The sequence below is a fragment of the Tachysurus fulvidraco genome, chromosome 21 (genome assembly GCF_022655615.1).
Source record: "Tachysurus fulvidraco isolate hzauxx_2018 chromosome 21, HZAU_PFXX_2.0, whole genome shotgun sequence".
Lineage (NCBI taxonomy): Eukaryota > Metazoa > Chordata > Actinopteri > Siluriformes > Bagridae > Tachysurus > Tachysurus fulvidraco.
In genome coordinates, this window is record NC_062538.1 from 11,308,268 (window position 1) to 11,328,867 (window position 20,600).

The window sequence follows — 20,600 nt, forward strand, 5'->3', positions numbered from 1 at the left end:
AGTATTTGCTATATACACAGGATTAACCTGATTTTTGAGCCGGTACGATTTCTGTGTCCTTTTTAGATTAGTATTTGTCACAACAAAATCAACAGACAACAACAGACCTGCAATTAATGGATATTAAATCCTTCAAAGTGATATTATGTGAGTTTATATAGATAAAATACTTTACTTGTTTACTTTATTTGACGCATCCTTTACTGTACTCATTTTGGTGTTGTAGTAGCACTTACGGTCTGAGATTTTAATTTAATTTAAATTTAATTTCTCACAATTACAGAACTTTATTGTCATCTGTCTACATTAACAATAAATCAGCCACCAGTTAGCACAGCACATTATTTTCTAAGACCACCAATCTAAATTACTCCAAAGAATTCATATTAATATGCTTTTTTTAATGAATTTTTTACAGTGTTCACTAGTGTGTTGTTTATTATGGTCAGATTTATAGGGTAGCTGAACATTGGGGATGAGGTAGTTCCCTGGATTGTAAGATAAGATAAGATAAGATAAGATAAGATAAGATAAGATAAGATAAGATAAGATAAGATAAGATAAGTGTACAGTTTAGCCAAACATCTACTTTACATAACGTCCCTTTAATATATAGTAAATCAGCCAAAATAATTTTTGGTGGCTGAAGTTGAATCTTTAGTACCAGAACTAATATCCCTTTGGGGGAATCAATAAAGAATCCTACAGCAGATTGTTTTCTTTTTACAAAAGATTCCAAGTGGATCTCATTTAGAAAGGCAGAAACTTTATCCATACCAGTTTCAATTGTGTACTGTGTAGAGATTTGCATATTCTTCCTGTGTCCTTGTGGCTTACCTCCTAATTCTCCGGTTTCCTTGCACTTCCTAAAAACATGACAGAAGGTGGATTGTTTATATTAAATTACTATGTGTGAATGAGTGTGTGCATGTTGCCCTGCTATCAACCGGTATCCCATTCAGGCTGTGTTCCTAAAGCTGAATTATAAATAGATAAAGATAATTTGATATAACAAACTGGTTTTATTGAGACATACAAAAGGGGTGATGTTTATCATGAAATATAGTGAAAGAAAATTCTTAATTCTTTCATTAGCCATAATGACAAAAATACTTCTTGAAGAATCCAGCTATGTACAGTCATCTGAGCAAAAAGTAATGCAGGGAATAGTGGATGTGCAGGGAGATTTAATTAGAGGGTATATATATACATACATATATATATACATATATATATATAACATATCGCATGTACTGACAGATTTGTACTTTTATATGAACTTCGAACCTAAATGCTTTTAAATGTGTGATTTAATCTTAGTTACACTGATTAATATTCTTGGTTAAACAGATTTAAAGACTCTAATAACAAAGTAGTACTTGAAGAAAACATTGTTACAAAGAATAGCACAGCAATGATGCCCATTCTGCTTATACTGTAGTTTTGGTGGTTAAGACGCATAATAGTATCTTACAGACGTTTGTCATTTTTTGGAGTAAAATTACACATGTACAGCACCTTTCGTCTGCAGAGTTTGTTTAGGTCAATGGTTCTTAATAAAACAGTGGTGAGAGAGAGAGAGATGTCTTTATTTAAATTATAATGTGGAAATGTGACTTAATAACAGACATTATTTTACATGAAGCAGCAGGGAGTCTGTACAGTCTCACTTTTAGACATCCATCATAAACAACCAGAAGCATAAGGCTGTGCTATCAGCACTAACACTAAGGCCCGGTGGAGCTCTTACCTCAGTGTTTGTCAGAGCATTAACCCACTAATGTGTCATTAAGTGGCTGTGGCTTCCTGTTTACTGAGAAAAGTCTTGCATACCGTACAGTCTTTTGCTTTCTGCAAGGAAATGAAAATCACCAGAAGCAAGAGAAATAAGGTCAGATCCTGCCACCATTATACAACCCTCTCTGGCATGATTAAGAATTAATATGCCTGAATTCAGCTAATAAATTACAAGTTGAAGAATTCAATTACTACTTATTTAGGAAAGAAGCAGGTGTTTGTGCACTAATGTATCTGAGCCTGTGCAACCTGTATAAACCTGTGCAAATAAATAGCTGATTCAGAGCTGGCAACCAAAAGCAAACAAAAAAATTCTCAGAGATAACGGTATCAAACTGTATGTTTCCCTGTTGCTGTGGTGGAACATCTTTTGTACTTTTAATATATAATATATATATCTTTTATCTGGGAATGTGGATAGAGTTTACCTTTAATTATCATTAACTATTGCTGTTTTTTGGTGGTCTGCTGGGTTCAATGCCCAGGCAGGGAACCAGCTTAGACACTGGCGGTGGGTGGCGGAGAGAGGGTGCAGCCATTTTGGGTTGTAGGGGGTGATAGATGTTGCAGCGGGGGGCGGGGGGGTTGATGTTTACATAATGTCGGTCTCAAGCCTTGTGTAAAACCTGTGCCAAATTAAATATGTGGATCAATGGACCGCTATGGTGACCCCTAAAAAAATGGGACAATTACGCACCTTATAATGAAATTATTTTTTTAAGGTATAGTATGGTCGGAGTATTTCCGGATAAAAGATACAGTGGGTTTGGAAAGTATTCAAAGACCTGCAGATTTTTCACATTTTATTGTGTTAGATTTCATATAGTGTTTGTTATATTTTTAATAGATTTTTGCAAAAATTAAAAATCCAAAACTGAAATATATTTTTTGGATAAGTATTCCAACCCTTCACTAAGGTACTTCAGACTGAGCTCAGGTACATCCTGTTCGCTTGTCATGAGACATCTCTAGAACTTGACTGGTTTCCGCCTGTGGGAATTCATTACCAAGCCACAAAGTCCAAGAACTCTAATGGACCTCTAATAGTGTTTAGGAATAGATAAGTGTATATAAATAACAAGCACGGTGGCTTCCATCATTGTAAAATATAAGAGGTTTGAATCCACCTGGACTCTTTCTAGAGCTGGCTTGCCAAACTCCCCAACCAGGTTAAAAGTGTGTTAGTGTCAGAAGTATACAATAACCCAATGGCTACCCTAATGGAGCTCTAAAAACCAGGTACTGCTGATCAACTACCTAGTACCTTATTTTTATGAAACATGACAGTGGATCATTCTGTGAATGTGTTTCTTTCCTTTGAGACTGAAGATGATCCAAAGATTAATGCAAAGACAGTGCTGGAGTGGTTTCAGGACAAGTCTTGAGTGGCTCAGGCAAAGCCCAGACTTCTGTTGAATTACGTGAAGATGCTAATTTTCATTATAATTGAGCTACAGATGATCTGGCAGAAAGAATGGGAGAAACTGCACCAAATGATTGTGTGAAGGTCTGGTGGAGTATGCTAGTGGGTGGGAAGGCTCTCTGTTATTATCATAATTATTTTATTATAAAAATTTTATGGTTTAACTAATATTTTAAATAAAAATCCAGTCTGCAGTCTGCTTCATGTCTATGTTTTTACATGTAATAAATTGTCTGAAAAAAAAGAAAGTAGTGAACAGTAGTGAAATATGCTAGTGATCTAATTTTTGTAATCTTTTATGGGGCAAACATTCATAGTTAATCACTACAAGTTCCACCATTCTTTTTATTGATGATATAGACAACAGTGTCACCTCCTTGGTTTCTGTTGGCTCACAAGTCTGAGGCATTTTACATTTTACTTAAAGGAATAAAAGTTTTTCTGTTCTACTTGTGGTGAAAATTGTTGAAGTTCTGATGAGAGCATAGTCATTAGCCATATGTTGCAGATATAGAGTCAAGTAAAATACAGGAAAGTATTTCTTTACCAGTCTGCCAAGTCTCTAAGAACAGAAAAGTGATGCTCAAATGATGGACACTCTCAGCAGTTGAATATTAACTCTGCACGAAAGGCAGTCGAAATGGCCAGGTTGGGAGATTGATCACTTCACAGCAGCAGCTATGGAAACTTCATTTGCTATCTGACTGAAAACAGCCTGATTTCTTGACCTGCCTCGGGTTAATGTTCTACTCAGTAGCGTTGGACATTGGATGTTCAAAATGCCTGGGCATGCTTGCTGCTCCAGTGTTCCTCCCACACAGCCAGGGAACATTAACCCTCCTGTAGTGTTTACTTGCTGCTTTACTTTAACATTAACATGTAGTTTAAAAATACCCAATCAATTATCTCCATTGTAGTGATAATTTATGCAAACAATATCCATAGAAATGCTGGCCTAATATCCATTCTCTTGCTAGGAGAATAGACTGCAAAGTGGAAAAGTTTGACAGGAAGCCAAGACGAAATAAGAGATTTGGTTCAATAAAATGGCATTGTAAAGTAGGGAATACTCAGAACACTCAATATGGTGCTGTTCTTGAAAATTAATTTACAAAAGCCTGTCATACAGCATGTTCTTAATCTGACACATCCAGCACATCCAAAAATGGTTATTCTTCTAATTATATAGAAATTTCAAAATGCTAACAATGTTTTATTCATTACAGAATTTATCTGTTTATAGTTACAATCAATGTAACGGAACACCATTTTTTCTGTATTCTTGTGGCTCATACAAAACAAAACATATCTTATTACAAGGAATTTTTAAAACATAAGCTCAACAAAAGACCTTCAGAAGAAGCCTTTCTCATGTCGGAAAACTTATAGTTATTGTTTTACCTCTGACTCTTACGGCTAGATTAACCTAGGTCAGATATTTTTTATTTGTTTATTGCTGGTTTATATGCTATGAGTGTCAATCATACAAGCACATACAAGCGACTGAACTGTTACTATACAACATATTACAATCAGCTCTTTCGGATCAATCAGAATTGAGAATTGAGAATTGCTGTGGTATGAAACCCATTTATTTCAGTCTGAGGGTCCAAAAGTGATCTAAACATTTTGAACCAAACAGCACTTTATAAATGCTCTCCAATTAATACAGTAGCCATAGTTAGGTTTTCTGAAAGAGATCAAATTACAATCATAGCCCTCAGGGTTATTTCATAAATATATAATGTTGAACCCTTTCCCCATTTTCCAGATCCTTATCAGCGCAACTACCTTATGAAATCAAATGTTATAACAAATCATCCAGGCCAAGTCATTGTACTCCCAATCCCCTGTGTATAAGTGTACTGTAATCTGTTCTGCAGTATTTTGCATAGGTCAGCAATGCATGCATACCAAGACACTCACCACACATTGAGATGGGAGTCAATTAATAATAAAAGCCTGGGCTTAAGAATGCAAACCATTCCTTTCAGCCAGCTATCTTCATAGCAGAGTGCCTAGTGCAAAAAAACATGATCGTCAAACATCATTTCCGCTTGCTGTTCTTATTAATTGCTGCCTAAATGCCCGTTTGAAAGAGCATGTCCCTGAGAGGCCCCGAGAGACACAAGGTTAGGGCTGTGCGATTAATTGTTTGTTAATCACCATTGCAAAGTAGGTTCTGCATAAAAAGGGTCATAAAATGGAACGCTCAACATAACCAGCGTGCTAATAAAGTCACAGAGAATTCCTGAGGGAGAAGCATGTTTTTCCAGTGAATCACTGATGTTTACGTCAAGTCCCTGTGTCACAGGAAAATATCACATGACCACTGAAGGATTTATGTTACATCTCAACCAGTGAGACCAGCTCCTTTAAGGAGAAGGTACCTAATGCTTGCTAAAAGTGGCTTGGTGATATCATAGACTAATTTTCACTGCATTGTCATGTTCATTTGCATATCAAAACAAATGTTACTGAGGAAATTCTGAAGACATAACAATGCAGACAAAATGAAGCAGTGATAGTGAAGATTATGGAAATAGACATGAAGGAAAAGGTTATGGATGGAAAAACTCACTTTTATTTCTGTAAATATGGGTATGAATCGAGTTTAAAACAATGTTTTTTCTGAGTGAACTTGCTGTGTCACCTTGGAAGAGCCTTTTGAATGCAGGAATGCATCCTATTAGAATGGTCACCAGATTTGTTGATGAAATAGAAATGCCCTTATGGGACATTTTCAAACCGTATAAATGGATATAAAATATTAGCCAGAACAATGTTGGCTTTCAGGGTGAGATGAGTTTACCTCTGTTGGGATAACCTTTCTCTACATCGCTAAACATTCAAAATTTAGATGCTGTTTAACATTACAATATTTCATTGTAAATCTGTGTTGTCAAATTAACCCTTTCCCAGAGGCCAAAACAGGAGCAAATCCCATTTTTTTGGCCTCTGGGAAAGGGTTAATTTGACAACACAGATTTACAATGAAATATTGTAATGTTAAACAATTTGTGACATCGTCACAGAAACTATTGCAACATTTAAGTAAGGTTCTGTGTCACTGCAATTACAATATTTGGGGATATATTACATATCCAAGCTAGAATTTCACATTATTACCAGTTCTCGGACCTCAGTGAACTAAATAGCCAGATTGCTTTCTACATGAGATTTAACGTTACCAGTAAAAATATTTATGTGGCTGCTTCAGAAACAAATATTTCCATCAAAATATATAATTACATCACACTTCTTAATGGAGATAATCTTTTTCTCTAAAAATGCAAAGCTAATTTTTGCAACTTGTTTTTGTGGCTGAGTTTTCTTGTTGTTGTTTTTTTTTTTTCCATTACAGCATGAGTAGTGGAATCAATGGCGGTGAAATCGATGGCCTACATAAACTGTTATGTAAACAGCAGTTAGGCTACACAGAGATGAGAGTAATAACATTTCCATAGCCATTTTGTTATAAACCACAAGGGATGGCATAGAACATGATTTTCTGGAATAAAAGAGAGAATAATAATCATTAGACTACAAAAAAGTCAATAGCCAGCACTGGACTCCAGAATAAATAACTGATGTCTCTTTCCATTGAAGTCATTAAATAACTGAATGGTTTGTCTGAAATTGTGCTTTTCATCACATCTTCCACTTAAGACTTATATAATTTCCTATATGACGTTATCAGAAATTTTCCATTAACTCTTTGACATATTTTTTTATGCTTTCTTGAACAAAACTATAGCACAGCAATCTGGATCTGTTCATTAAATTATTTTTACATATATGTAAATGCTATGAGCTGTATGAGGAAAAGGTCTGTATGATTGCCTCATCTAGTGGTGATAAACGGTAAGTATGATTTTGTTTAATCTACGCTCCCACACTTAACTGAGCCATAAGCATGAGATTTATACCAACAAAAAAACAACAATATATTTTTTTAATTACATCATAATTAAACAATACAAAAAAGGGGAAGTAGTTTAAAATAAATACCAAATTCACATATTTACAATTACTTGCCTCCTTAATTCAAAGCAATATTGAATTCCACAGTTAATTTTAACCTTAAATTGCCATTAAAAAAAAAAGTTAGCACACACAAATGTTTAATGATTCAAATACTACAGGAATATTAATATGTGTGTAGACATGTCGAAGTGTGAAAATGAGTAGAGTTGAAAATCTGATAACTGTGTTAAACAATCAGGTTTTGTCAAAAAAAGAAAAATCGAATAGCTAGTCATATAAGGCAACCAGGAATTATCAGCCTATTCATAAAATTTGGATTTCTCCATAAGGATAAAAAATAAACATATATGCTTACATACACCTCATACACTGGCTGATTAGATAACTGCATGAATGAGTTGTATAAGTGTTCCTAATAAAGTGGATTGTGAGAGCAGATAGTGTATTAAAGATGGTGTAAGTGTATGTTTATCTAATAATATTCAATTAAAATGAGGATTTCCAAGCTTTACCATTAAATTGATATGCTAATAAGCATCAGGTCATCTCTGATTTTTCTGTTTTGTACTAGGTCCAGAATGGTGATGATCAAACTTGCTCAAGAATCCTGACCAACCTCGTGAATACAGTTTAAGAGCACTTGAAATCCATTTCCATATCAGGAAAGAATGAGTATTAAACAAAAGCTCCACCTTCAACACATTAAAAATATTTAGATTGCAATATTTGTGATGTAATTGTATTTTTCCATGAGAAATTAAAGGCTATGTGTTGCAATATTGTCATAGGGGGACATTTCAACAATCCAAAATATAAGTGATAGCAGTAAGGTTTTGCTATTAGCTTCTCAAAACCCAGAAGGGTTTTTCTTCACTCAGTGACTTTTTAATGAGAACTCCAGTGTAGAAGTATTGACAAGAGCAAATTCTGGACTCAAAGTTCCAGAATGCAATGTAGCTTTGACTGCATGGTGCTGATTTATAGCAGAGACTCTCTACAGCAGAGATCTACAGGATGATTAGAGTGAAAGCATTCAAATCACTTTGAGCATGAAAATTCAAGCTTTGGAAGATGATCTGTTTAAGCAGTGTACATATGAGGAGGTGAGAAATGGACAGTCTAAAGGACTAAAGTGCTGTGGCATCATTGTCTTTGTGCAGAGATGGAGATAGGAAAGATCCCATTGAATCTCTATCAGCAGGTGGTTGGACAGCATTGTTGGTACTTAATCAATGTGAAAATAGACAATGTCAAGTCAGCACAGACTGATTAGAAAATAAATCAGGGTGCTGTTCATTCATATGTTAATTACAAAAATGAATATGCAGGATGGATGTTCCTTTATAAGAATGCATAGAGTTATATAATATTGAAATGCGTACAATGACATGAAGTTTCAAGAATCAGAGATAATATCTGATGAACTATTAGGATGAGTTTTAATGTGTTCTTGGTTAACAGAAGCTTGCTCATGCTCATCTACAGTTTATTTAAGTGAATAGGTTTATATTGATAGCATATTTCTGGAGCAGTTGACAACACTGAGGATCTCTGTTTTAAGACCAGAGGAAAACCCATAGAAATGAACTTTTCACATCAGTCTCTTTGAGTATCCTCGTTCACCCTAATTGCACTTTGAGCCTTTGCAACAATAATAAAAGACTTTAGTGGAGGATAAAGCACAAGGTTTTAATCTAACAAATAATAAGCAGTACTGTGAAATGAACAAACAGCCCACTAATAGGCTTACAACATGGATCAAACAAATAAACACAGAGCACAACAACAGCATCATTTATTCTTAGTCAGAGTAAGATTGATTTTTTTCTCTGAGGCTGAAAAGCTTAACTCTGTGCATTAGGTTAAAAACATTCAGCATGCTGGACTTCTATCATTGTCAGAGCAGTCTGGCCAGGTACTGATAGCTGTGTACTTAAATGATGGTTAGGCTGAAATAAAAAAAAAAAGTATACACAATGTAGTTAAGAAAAGAATAAGTAACAAAATGAACCTGATCATTTTCCTACAACAGTTCATCCTAAAGTGTTCAACCAGACCAATTTATTAAAGCATGTGACATCATACCTTTTATCTGTATATAGTTAAAGTGAATTGTTGCAGAATCTCCATGAGTCAAGTTACAGTAACTCATGTAGTCACTGTGTTATAACAGGTGAACAGTTGTTCCCTCATCAGCCTTTTTTCTCTTTCTAGAAGTGAATAACAGGCACACACACACACACACACACACACACACACACACACACACACACACACACACACACACACACACACACACACACACACACACACACACACACACACAAAGAAACCCCCAGCATCTGCCACAAAACTGGCGTGGCTGTTGAGGAAATGACTGTTTATTGCTGCTATAACATAAGTGATAACAAAAAGTAACCATCAGAAACATTAAATATAATGCTGACTTTATGCTTTGAGTAGACAGTATATCCTGGTCACACATCATTCCAATCACATTACTACCAGTCCATCTGTTTTGGTATTAAATTCTGGTTTGTCTGAGAGTTGGGGTTTCGATTGGTCTTACCATTGTGTGAAGTTTATATGTTCTCCCCGTGCTTCAGGGGTTTCCTCTAAGTACCAAAGTCATGCAGTTGATGGCAGATTGCAATATCTAAATTGTGTGTGCGTGTGTGTGTGTAATTGTGTTCTGCAACTGACGCGCACCCCATCCAGCGCATCCCACGCCTTGTACAGTCCAGTGGATTAAGGCTCCAGGTTCCTCGAGCCCCGTGTAGGGTAAGCGGTAGAGAAAATAAATGAATGAATAAATGAGCTTTAAATGTTTTATTAATATTATTTGCAGTAACATATGTTAATCACACTGGGAGGCGCTGTTGCTCCAGAACGCAGAATGCTTTGTTTCTCTGAGCGGCTCAGCTCCACGCGTAAAGAGGCAAGCGGGAGTGTGTGTGTGTGTGTGTGTGTGTGTGTGTGTGTGTGTGTGTGTGTGTGTGTGTGTGTGTGTGTGTGTGTGTGTGTGTGTGTGTGTGTGTGTGTGTCCGTGTGTGTCCATGTGTGTGTGTGCGCGCGCGCGCACTAGCGTGCGTTCTCACCTTACGATCCACGCCTCAACGAGCGCTCCTTCACCTGCCTCGTCTCTTCTCACTCTATGGACTAAGATCTTTTACACAGAAGTGAAAGGCAAGAGATAAAAATACAGTAGTTATGGAGTTGCATTACTGAGCTATACAGCGCCGGGGTGAGTAAAGTTCTCGGTGCTAAAGGCACTTTTATTGTATGACATTATGCGGGATGTAGCAGGATGGTGATGCTTGAGATTTGCGCCACGTTGGTGCCAAAAAGTGTCTTGTTTAATGCTCTTGTGCACCACAATTCTAACAGTTATTACATACTTTTCGGGTATTTTCTGTACTGATAAGTTTCATTAAAATGTAGCCCATTGTTTGAAAATGAACACATTTTTTATTTTCAATGATTAATGGCGCAAAATTTTAAACGCACCTGATTTTTATATATATATATATATATATATATATATATATATATATATATATATATATATATATATATATATATATATATATAGCGTTGTCTGTACAAGTTATAATTGATATACATGGTGCTTAAATGCTTACCCATAATGTCCAGCTTTAAGAATAAAACAATTAACTTACTGTTAGCAGTTTACTCAAATTCTTTTACTTTACATTTCTTTACATATTGTTCTGAATTGTGTGCAACAGATTGTAGGTTTGAGAAATAAGTTACAAAATATAACTTTTATCGTGGTCAAGTTTGTACAGTTTTCATTGTTTTCAAGTTTTTTTATATTATATATTTATATAATATTCAATGAACTCAATAAGATGAGATTTAGCCCCTGTAAACCTAAACATTACATCAAAATCATTCATTTATTAAACAAATATGGTTTTAGTGATCTGAATACTTAAATAATCAACCAATAAATAATTTATTAACATTTCAATTTAATGTAAATTTTAATAAGTGTGTTCCAGTATTACATATTTTATAGCAGGCTCCTGACATAAGAGTTTACTTTACCAACAATTACAATAGTTTACCATTTATTATTTGGATTAGATTAATTCATGCAAGACATTCATGCATTATTGTGCAAACCATAATGAACTAGAAGGACTGCATTAATATAAATCTGTGATTTGTAGCTGCACTATTGTCAGAGCTAGTGTGAGAGAAAATTATTCAACACCAGTCGATCAATCAGAATCCAGCAGCGCTGTAATATACATGTTGGAAACTCTCTTTGCAGAACCTTTATACTCCATTGACAGCATCAATGAGTGTGACAGTTTAGAGTTTGCACGGTGATGAGTTTGTCAGCATTTTGTGTGCAAATCTGTTGTTTTCTTAAAAATGGTGTTCTTTAATAAACCTTTACAGACTCTACAGTTAAATCTGTTATAAATCTGTGACTTGCTGGTGTAAACTATGAGCTCAGTTTGTGTGTGCACTGTTTAAGAAAGCCTCTTTTATTGTGTGTTAGATGTTTTTGCTGAATTTTTGCTCATTCTGTGTTTGAATTTCTATTTATGGCCTAATAAATACATCCACTCAAAGCAATATTTCAAGTGAAAGTGAAGTGTACACACTTGTCTCCCCTGTGTCCCAAATGTAGTCGAGCAGCTGAGACATGTTTGGTATGCAAAGTTTACTTCTATAATTTTTGCACTGGGGCTATGATGATAATAATGGAAGGTTATGGCTACCACATTTAGCATTTGTAGATCAAACTCTATGTTCAATTTATTTGTATAGCGCTTTTAACAATGGACAATGTCTCAAAGCAGCTTTACAGAAGTATATTTAAAAGTTTTTAAATTGAGTAACTATTTATCTCTAACATTTATCCCTAATGAGAAAGCCTGATGAAACAGTGGTAAAGAATAACCCCCTTGGAAGAAACCATCAGAGGAACCAGGCCCAGACAGGAACCCATCCTCATTTGGGTGACACTGGACAGTAAATAATATAAATGGAAATAATTTTCTTTCTACGACAGTTTGCAGTCAAATGGATTTATTTAAGTCTAATTGTGCAACTAAGAGCTTATGAAAAACATATCTAAATCATCCATCTATATCATCTGGTGCTGATGTGGTTTTGACCACTATGGCACATAGCCGCATCCAGTGGTGTAGCTAGGAATTAATTTTGGGTGGGTGGGGTGAGAAAATATACTCTGCATAAATTACCACATGATTTGTACCATTATATTGTGTGACATGCTCAGGCATTGTGGGTGGTTTCCAGATAGAACAAGGAGCCATGATAGAACAAATTTGTTATTTAATCATTTAAGGCAGCATCTACTGTTAACAAAGCTTGACATATTAATAGATCTGCCATACAAAATCTTTAAACCAATAATGATTAAAATAACATGGTAGTAATTGGGGGAAATGTCACTTTAGCTGAATTTTTTTTCCTTTTGCTGCATTAAATCCCTGGTATTTTAGTCACATAGATATTCCTTGATATCAGATACGTGTATAGCTTTCAGAGATGTGTAAATACATGATCCTGATTGGTCAGTCAAATTTTTCAGCAATTATCTGCAATTAAATAAATGAAGGTTTTTTTTCCAGTTAAATGATTAATCATGAAGAAAACCAAAACTAGTGTGGTGTAAATATATGGTGTGTGTGTGTTTGTGTGTGTGTGTGTGTGTGTGTGTGTGTGTGTGTGTGTGTGTGTGTGTGTGTGTGTGTGTGTGCGTAAAAAGCTATATATCTGATATGTTAACCACACATGTGTAAGAATAAGAATTCAGAACAGCCATGTAATATTTGACATTATCTATAAACATTACATGCTATCGTCTATAAACGTGGACAAATGGCTAAAAGCTGTCATTTTTCCACTCTTCATACATCTCTTCATCACGACGTAGTTCAGCGTCACTACACACTAGCATCAGACCCAGGTAGATGGTGTGTCCTAATTGTATGTTGAAGTGGTTCCAATGATAAAAATGCTCTAGCTTGAAATGTTAGATCATTGTTTAGTTATTCAAATATCTGTATCTCTTATGGATCTTTGGCACAGCTGAAACTGGAAAGATTATCTGGAAGAACTGAAAGAAATGATAATTATTTCTAATGGATGTAGCTGTTTCCTGAAATAGAAATGAAACAGTAGCCTGTACTGAAACCACTGCCAGTGTTTATGTTAATGTTCATGTTAATCCTTTGTTGTCTAGTAAATTTCATAACTGACTGCTTGGTCATGCTCACAGTAAAGTTAAACATCCTGCACAACCAAAGTTTTCTGTTGCATTCCATGAGTTCCCAGTTCTGATGCCCATGTCTAACACAATGGAATGCATTTCTACTTCACTTTTATTCCTGATATTTGTTTCTCTGTCATCGTTTGCTCCTGTAGTTGTGTCAGTATCGCTCCACCAGGTCAAGCTCCAAACTCAGCTATAGGACCTGGAAAGAGCTGGTTCCTCATATATCTCTTTTCTGTTTAGTATTTTATAAATGTACACGCAGCTCAAATGCAGCCTTCAGTTTGTCTGGTGAAAAAAGGTGCTGTGTGGGAAGGTGATAAAATTAATAATCAGAGCATTTGTCACTGGGAGAATTTTTCCTCATGTGTTTGCATCACATTAATCTGTTATTGCTGTGCTGTGGGGACTGTTACAGAAAATGCTCCTGTCCATCCATATTGAAGTGAGAGGGAAAATATGATTAGCAGTCATAGAAATATTTAGTATTTTAAATACTGTTTACTTTTACCACTGTCTTTGTGCAACAGTGATTTACTGCAACCTGACATTAAAACTCGATCCTTATAATTGTTTCCATGGGATGAATTGTTATTTGTCACATTGACGCATTTGACCACACAGCTGTTTATTCTAGAGTCAGGTTTTTGGCGAAGGGTCCGTGTCCCGGAGAGAGCGCTGGGATGCTATAATCTTGCACCCTATTGTTGCATCTCGATCTGGTGCTGATGAGTAACAGAGATGACACACCTGCCCTCTTGCTAAATTATTGATATGTTTTTGCACTTCATGGAGAGATGTATTCATGCTAGCTTGTCACCTTGCCAAATAAATTATGCAGCACTGATTAACAGATTACTGTAAGAGAGTCAGGGACTTTTTTTCAGTCCCAGTTTGTGCACAATAATTCCATGTGTTATATTAAGGATCCATGTTTAACAATGTTTAAAAGTTAAACTACTCATATGGGTGAATGATGTTATAAAATGTTTTAAAAAGTTATAAAATGTTTTATTTATGCATAAAACATTGATGTACCCATGTTTTATAACTTTTTCTTTATACACACTTTATAAGTTTTCATTTAAAAAAAAATCCAGCTTATTCCTAAAATATGCAAAACCCCCTTTGTTCTGAAGACATTCCTGTATCTGCAAACTTACAATTACATAATACAGAGCAGAATTACAGAGATATATAAAATCAGCATATAAACAATAAATTTATCATTTTATCCATTTTGTACAGTAAATATACCATGCAAATGACAGGACAAACACTTTTATGCTTGCTTTTGGATTACCCTCCTTGGTGTCTGCTTGTCTTTGTGTGAAGAAAATCTTAGGCACTTCTCGGTTGTGAGGAAAGATTGACAAGAGCATGGTACAACGAGTACTGAAACAAGGAGCATTTTATACACTGCATTTCCCTGGTTTTAATCCATCATCTGGGTATTAATAGTGCACTACATCTACATCTCTGTCCACTCAGCAGCCATCTTGGCAACACTTTCAGGCAGTTCATTTCTTTTCAGTCAAACCTGACTCTTATCTACTTGAAGACAGACTATGTTTCGAAATAGCTGCTAAAAATCTCACCAAAATTACAAAACAATGTGCAGTCTTTGGCTCAAACAACACAAATGTTATCTATTTATCTCCATAACTGTTGCATAGGCACTATCTCCATAACAAATAGAGTAAAGCAATTGCAATATATCTTGCAATAGATAATTTATTGGGGTCATGATGGCTCAGTGTTTGTGTCGCACCTCAAGGGTTCCTGCCTCTGCCCTGTATGTGCGGAGCTTGCTTGTTCTCCTCCTGCTTTAGGGTGATTCCATGTACTGTTTTTGATTTGTGCTGTGCGCTGATTGGCATCTCTAAATTCTGTGAGTTTGTGGGATTGTGTCTTGTGATGGGTTGGCACCCTGTCCCTGGTGTTCCCTACCTTAAGTCCCTTAGGATAAACTCCAGTCTTCCTGTGGTGCTGTAAAGAACTAAAGAAAATGGACTGATGAATAAAAATTTAGTAGATTTAAGTACAATTATTTGCTGCCACAAAATGTTTGTAATCCATTGGTGGGTCAGATCAGAAGGTTAAGGCTTGAAGCTCCAGCACTGCCATGTTGTCTCTATTGGGCCTTGAGCAAAGCTTTTAATCCTTTCTGCTCCAGAGGTGCTGTATCATGGATGACCCTGTGCTCTGACCCCATTTTCCTGATATTCTGGATAAAAGAAAGAATGTCTCTCTTTTGTAATGTTTATGTAACAAGTCTTCTTCCTCTTCTTCCATTGGCAACCATTCCAAACAATTGTCTCAAATGATTCCTCAGATACCTCTCATATTATGAGAGAAATTACTAGGAAAAAATAAAGCCTGTAAAGCAAATACTAAACTTATCCTCTAGTGAGTGCTTACCTAACATGTAAAAAAGCAAATATGAAGACTAGCACTTAATTATTGACTATAGGACTTATAATTACTGCATTAGGCTTAGTGGGTAGCACGTTTGCCTCACACCTCCAGGGTCGGGGTTCGATTCCCGCCTCCTCCTTGTGTGTGCGGAGTTTGTACCTCCGGGTACTCCGGTTTCCTCCCCCGGTCCAAATACATGCATGGTAGGTTGATTGGCATCTCTGTAAAAATTGTCCGTAGTGTGTGTGTGAGTGAATGAGAGTGTGTGTGTGTGCCCTGTGATGGGTTGGCACTCCATCCAGGGTGTATCCTGCCTTGATGCCCGATGACGCCTGAGGCTCCCCGTGACCCGAGGTAGTTCGGATAAAGCGGTAGAAAATGAATGAATATATATATATATATCCATACATATATATATATGCTGTAAGATACTTAAGTTTCTCAAAAAAAAGTATACAGTCTCAAATAATTTATTTGCAATGACCCTTGCAAACAGTGATATCTAAATATCAAGAAACTCTTATATACTATAAATAGAATATATAATATTTTTATATAGTATTTTGCCATTTTTTTAAAACACTAATCATCACACTTTTTCCTATCCAGTCAGTATATCCTGTTATTTTCTATGTGTTTTCGACACCTGCGCTTCTTTTCCTTTATTCCCTTTCTTCCTTGCCAGGTGAAAGTAAAAGAACGGTTATGGTTTTGTGTGCTGTGATGGACATGTGCCCATTTGCAATCCAGCGAGAAAGAAAGGCTCAGGAAATAGTCTCACTTGGAATTGGCTGCCTGTCTCCAAATGCATTTCCAGGGACTATTGATCTGGTTCCAGCAAACCCCCCATTTCTTTTTTCAAGTGCGGCAGTTGTTTCCTATGCTGTTGAACCAAGCTTGACCCTTTTAGTGTGGACATGAATAGGAGACGGCACGGTGCCACAGCAGGTATCATCGCTGGCTCACAGTGCCAGGGTTTGTTCCTGAGCATGGTTAACTGTCTGTGCTGAGTTTCACATGTTCTTCCCATGTCCATGTAGGTTTATTCTGAGAAAGCTTTCAAAAACAAACTATAAGTTGATTAGATGCTCATAATTAGCTATCAGGACCATGCTGTTGTTTGGTAAATTAAGAATAACTCTGCTTCATCACACCATACGGGTAGTAAAATGTGTTATTAATTACATAATGTATATTGTCTGATGATGTGACACAAACCTTTTTTGTCCAAAAAAATGTTTGCCCTTTGAAAATTCTGAATCCTTTTTAAAATTCAGGTTTTCTTTCCAGCCAAGCAGGAGCCACACCTGATTCATCTGGTGTAATCACTTGTTCTTGAGATTTCAGTAGACTCAGGTGTTTGAGGTTGCTTCGTGGGAATGAAAACCTGCACTCACATTGGCCTTTTGATAAGATTGGACAGCCCTTATCTAGTGTGACCAATAGCAAAAGACCATCTTATGACTTCTATGCTGAAAAAAAAAAATCCAAAGACATAGTAACATCATACAGCAGTATGCCAAGGATCCTTGGAAACATCTAGGTTTGTAAGAAAACTTTTCTGCTTTGCATATGCCTCATATGGCTGTCATGTTGTATAACCTCAAAACAACAGAGAAAATTATATCTGTAAATCTATATTTTATACACATTTTTGATTAAATAAAGTAATGTTTTGCTTCACGGGTCAATTCTTGCCTATTAAGAAGAAATTAAAGAACTTGAAAATATCATCTGTCTATGAATTCCATTGGCTCTTTGGTTCTTTCTCAATGTCTGCACTTTCATTCTCAATGTTTGTGTTATACATGTGCTTTTTATCACAGTTTATTTAGGAGCAGGTTTTTCAACGTAGTAAAGAAAACAACTACATGCAGAGGTTTAGCTCTGACCTTAATGCAAGAGCTGATTATCTTGCTAACAGAAAATAAAAGTTTTAAGTTTGCCATATGATATTAACACTGCCCTATTATTTCTGTTTAGCTGATTAGGATTAGCATGTTCAAAGTGCCCATATTTTACTTTCCCCTAATATCTATTTATAATGCTATAATGTCTGGTTTCATGTACCAGAAAGAGACGTAATTCATTTTTATGTAACAATTTTCTATCCCCTTTTCCAACCTTGGAAGCCAAGAGTCAGTAATCGCCTGTTTAGGCAGTTTATTTTCCATATGTGGACTGTATGGATTGGGACTGAAATAAATTATGTTCCTCTTATCAATTGATTATTTAAACTATGAATGACTATGAATATGGTTTCTTCATCATTTTTCTTTCAGAAGAATTTTGGGTTGATTTGCAGTGATGGCAATTGATCTTAAACAATTTCAACAAAAATAAATGCCCCCCACAGCATGACCACCATTTTGTACATTAAATTGTTGCTCATGTGCATATACAACTATTTGTATAACTAACCATGGCAGCAATAATGAAGATACAGCAAATTTCTGATTACCAGCTGGGCGAACACTTCTCTTTTGTGTCTACTGAGTTGAGTTGATTTGTATGGCCATTTTCTTTGTATATGACCTTTATTTGACCATTCATTTGATATTACTACCTGTTAAAGATTCAGTCCTTAAATGTATTTGTATGAAGTATTTGAAAGTCCATATTAAAATGCAGTTCTTTTCTTTACTTTACTTTTCTTTTTTTTTTCTTTTCTTTTCTTTTTTTGAAGTTAGGAACTTAATAAAAGCCTGTCGGCTTTCTTTTGTACGAGAATGTAAAGGTTTGTAGGCGATTAAATATATGTCACATTTGAAAGTGCACATTAATAGCTTGCGCTTTCTCATGGCATTACTGCATGACTCTGATATGCCGTTTTGCCTTGAAAGCAGTGGTGGCTGGTGGTGATATTAGATGGATGGAAATTGTTTTATTGTAACCAGAAATGTATAAAAAAAAAAAAAAAAAAACCCACTATGCTTTGCTTATAGAATGAAATCTCAATTGATCGTATTTTTTATCTATCATATTCTCCTAAAAGCGCATTTGAAGGATAATATAGTAAATGGTACAGCTTGTTCATTTTCACAATAACCATGGACTGAGTCTATAACATGGCTGATGGTGACTGATTCATTTTCCATAATATGAAAACAGGATAAAACATATTAGGGGACATGGTGGTTAGTAGTTAGCAAGGGTTGGGGGTTTAATTCTTGCCTTTGCAATGTGTGTGGAGTTTGCATATTCTCACTGTGCTTCAGAAGCTTCCTCTGGTTACTCCAGTTTACTCACCAGCATTCCTTGTAGGCTGATTGTGTGTACAGCTTCACTTCATTCTATGTGTTTTTACTGTGGCACTCAGTTTCAAATAAAATTTCAATAATTCTCTTTAAAAATTGTGAGTTGGATACCAAAAATCTAGCCTTACTTTGATTTGTTTTATCAGTTATAGACCAAAGATTACCAATTGATGTGTCTTGTCTTTTTTTTTTGCATGAAAACACAAAAAATGACTTGTTTCATTGTTAGCTAGCTAACTTTAGAGCTAGCATTCACTTCAGTTAGCTCCCCAATCAAATAGCAGCTGATAGAAAGTTACAGCAGAATCAGAAAAACAATATTTTTACTTAGATAGATTATAATGCCTTTTCACCCCTGTACTGCAGAAGTATGGATCCTGATCGGTCAGAAAGTGGTGAATAATTTTCAACAACAGAACGACTGATGTCTGTGTACCAGCAGTAATAAAGTAGTAATAGAATAAAAGTAATCATAAGCAGTTCATATAATTATATTTTATGTTAATCTAACATTTATGGAAGGAGTGCAGTGCTGTGTAACGGTTAGTGGTATAGAATGTTTTATCTAAAGTAAAAGAGAGAAAAGAGAGGCTGGTGTTTCTAATTGCTATAACATTGGCAATAACAGGAACTAACCTGTTTCCTGAACAATGAGCAAATAAAGTGTTTCATTCTTTAACAGTGTTGGGTCCTTGAGCAAGTCCCCTTTAACCCTTTTTGCTCCAGGGGTTCTGTATCATGGCTGCCAGGAAAAGAATTTCACTGTGCTTTAATGTGTATGTGACAAAAATAAAGGCTGCATCTTCTTCTGCTTCTTCTTCTATAAGATTTTATTTTTTATTAGCTGTTATTATGTAATAAATAAGACATGGGCAGTTTTGGCAAATTGCTGTGGAATAAGAAGAATAAAAATCTCATGTATATGTAACTAAAGGGAAAAGAATCACCTTGAGGATGTCAATAGTATCTCCGCTTCACTACACCGCAGCAACCTCTGAGGTTTCATCTGTGTGTAATCCCTGCTGCTTTTAGATTCTTTATGGCTAGTGCTAAATGGTTACAGCTATTATACATCCAAAGGTTGAAAGGTTACCTGCCACCTGTCCTCATTCTGTTTTGGCCATTATGTGATTGTTAAATAAAAAGGCCTAGCACTCCAGAGCACTTAGATCCTGGTGCTGATAGCATGATGATGAAGTTGGAGTGTCTGTGTGTGTGTCCATTTATACGGTGTGTGGACATGTACTTTTTATTTGATCTTCTTGATTTTCCCTCCAGTGTCACTAAAAGAAATTTAGTCTTAAAATAATACCAGATATACCTCAGCACCATTATTCATACCTATGATTAAGGCTTTTCTGGCTCAGCAGTTAAGGCTCTGGGTTACTGCTCAAAGTGTTAGGGCTTTGACCCCAAGCACTACTAAGCTTCCACTAAT

The 20,600-nt window shown here is 35.7% G+C and overlaps 1 protein-coding gene across 2 annotated transcripts in view; it reads left to right on the forward strand.

Moving 5' to 3' along the window:
* The first annotated feature begins 10,266 nt into the window (after positions 1-10,266).
* Positions 10,267-20,600, forward strand: part of si:dkey-247m21.3 (5-hydroxytryptamine receptor 4) — a 42,101-nt gene continuing 31,767 nt past the window's right edge. For both annotated transcript variants that reach the window (XM_047805347.1, XM_027139877.2), the window contains exon 1: positions 10,267-10,451. The gene's annotated coding sequence lies outside the window, so the exon portion shown is untranslated. The remainder of the gene's footprint in view (positions 10,452-20,600) is intronic.